The sequence below is a fragment of the Oryctolagus cuniculus genome, chromosome 4 (genome assembly GCF_051225735.1).
Source record: "Oryctolagus cuniculus isolate XC-2025 breed Fujian yellow rabbit chromosome 4, ASM5122573v1, whole genome shotgun sequence".
NCBI classification, from domain to species: domain Eukaryota; kingdom Metazoa; phylum Chordata; class Mammalia; order Lagomorpha; family Leporidae; genus Oryctolagus; species Oryctolagus cuniculus.
The window spans coordinates 14247350-14250056 of record NC_142870.1 but is presented as its reverse complement, the minus strand read 5'-3'; the positions used below and the strand labels follow the sequence as shown (position 1 = coordinate 14250056).

The 2707-nt window shown below is 31.7% G+C and overlaps 1 long non-coding RNA gene across 1 annotated transcript; it reads right to left on the bottom strand.

Annotated features, from left to right (window-relative positions):
* Positions 1 to 1539: 1539 nt before the first annotated feature.
* On the bottom strand, positions 1540 to 2267 carry LOC127482806 (uncharacterized). The gene has a single exon (XR_016232064.1). It is a non-coding gene; the product is annotated as an uncharacterized LOC127482806 (long non-coding RNA).
* Between the last annotated feature and the right edge of the window lie 440 nt (positions 2268 to 2707).

The following is a 2707-nucleotide window of genomic DNA, read 5'->3' as shown; positions in this document are numbered from 1 at the left end:
AATCCATTTGTTCCTAGGTTTAATTTGATACAGATACTTTCTTGCTGATTCAATAAATTTACTTTTCATTGTTCTATTTATATTTTCTATCTCATCATGATTTACTTTATATAGGTTATATTTATCAAGGAAACTATCCATTTTTAAAGTTATCTCATTGTTGGTATATTATTCGTAATTGCCACAACTGATCTTTTATTTTTCTGAGCAGTCAGTTTTTATGTCTCCTCTTTGATTCTAATTTTATTCATTTGAATTTTATCTTTTGTTTCTTAATTGTTCTAGCTATCTAAAATCTGTTAATTTTATGAGTCACAAACTAACTCTTAGTTTCATTAATTTTTTTCTATTAGTTTCTAGTTTTTCATTTATTTCTGCTGTGTTCTTTATTATTTTCTTTTACTAATATTGAGGTGACTTTGTACTTCTTTTCCTAGTTCTGTGAGTTATAAAGTTAAGTTGTTGATTTCTTTTTCTACAGTTATGACATAGGCATTTTTACATTAAAGTTCCCTCCTAAAACCGTTTTGCTAAATAACTTGAGTTTTAACCACTTGTATTTCCAGTTCTATTTGTCTCGAGATTTTTGTGAAATTGCTGTCCTGTTTTCCTTGGCCTATTTGTTGTTTAAGATAATGATGTTTAATTTCCATATATTTTAGTTTACTGATAATGCTCTGATTATTCAGTTTTAGTTTCATGTCATAACATTTGGAAAAGGTTGTTGGTATAGTCATAATCTTCTTAAAAATTTTAAGAATTGTAGCTTAATATGTAATGTGTACTGGAGAAGATTATGTGAGCTCTTGGTAAAAATATACATTCTGCTGCTCTTGTATTGAATGTTTTCTATATATTTTCAGGTCCATTTGCTCTAAACTGTAGTTCATTTCCAATTGGTATTTACTTACATTCTGTCCAGATGATCTTTCTATTGTATAAAATGGGTCATTGAAGTCTTCTACCATTAATGTGGTGCTAGTATCTCTGTCTTCAGATAAATTAATATTTGTATCATATATTTAACTGTTCTGATATGACGTACATATTTATTAATAATCATTGCATTGTGATGAGTTAACATTTTTATCATGCATTATGTCATTTATATTTTTTGACTTAATGTCTATTTATCTGGTATAGAGAAATCTGCACCTACATTCATTTGGTTTCAATTTCTATGAAAATTTTTTCTTAGTTTTACTTTTAACCCATTTGATTCCTTAACATTGAAATGAGTTGCCTGTAGGTGGCACATAATGAATCATTATAAAAAATCCATTCAGTCACTCTGTTATTGGGAGAATTCAATCCATGTATATTTTTACAATTTTCAAAAACTGTCAAATTTAAATACATATTGTTGTATCTTCATTAGCATGAATTTCTCTTTAATCTCCCTATTCCAAATCTTTATTCAAGCAGTACATGACATTTTATGGATATTTGTTTATATGTTTAGATACAATGTACTGTTAAAATATAAGTGATTAATAAATATTTGAGAGAGCCAAAATTTAGACATTACCTACAAAATATCTTGTGTTTTAAGTTGTGATATAGTATGCCATGACACCACAAACTCTGAAACCAATGTTGACCTTGACATAAGGGAGACATGAGTATTTAGTAAACAAAGTCTTTTATTAGGAAAGTATTATTTTTCTTTTTTTAGTATATTCCAATCATATGGTCCCCCATTTTCTTCAGAAGGCAACAATGCAGAGAAAAGAAAATAATCAGAATTTAAATTTATGAAATGATGAGAATAAGATCTTCTGTCTTCAATGATGTAACAGTATTTGAGCTCCAACAACTACAGACAAAAAATTAGTAGACAAAAAATAATCTTCACTTTGTAGTGATGTTAAAGGACGAAGAGTTTTTTTAACTGGATCTTAGGGTGGAGTGGTCATATCAAAGCAAATGATGATATTTGTGATGATTAGCAGCAAGAGGAATAACATCCTCTGTAGCAAATTGGTCTGTAGCCGTAGCAGCCATAGCCATAGCCACTGCCATAGTGGGAGCCATATCCACAGCCATACCCATATCCAGAGCCATATCCACATCCATAGCCACAGCCAGAGCTGTATCTGCAGCCAGAGCCAGAACCATACTTAGAGCCACAACCAGAGCCGAATCCACAGCCATAACCATAGCCAGAGCCATATCCACAGCCATAGCCATAGCCACAGCCTCCACAAGAGTTTCCATAGTAGTTGCAACACATGATGTCAGAAGATGAAGTTTCAGGTGAGGTGTAGGAAGATACTACTGTTGTTTGAATGTCAAGAACTCTTCCAAGACCTTTATATACTCACTGGGATGGATGGGTCATAACTCACATGGGCTCTCCTCTCTCATTTTACAAGCATGTGCCAAAAATGACTTCATTATGTGTACAAGCATTTTGTTAGGAACTCGTCATTTACTACTGCTTCCCTAGCAACTTTCTCTGGCCTTAAACAAAATAAAGATGCCTTTTGTAAATACCTAAATTCCTACAGATGTCATTCTGCTTTGGAAATTTCATTTCATGACCATAACATCATGTAGCACATAACCTAAACATGGAAGACCTATAAATAAGTGTTTGTTTGTCATGCTACCTTTTCATGCTCTTGGAAATAACTATTATACAGGAGGTCCTACTCAATGGTGTTAACTACCATCATAATTTTCTTCATTGTCATCATCTTGTTTT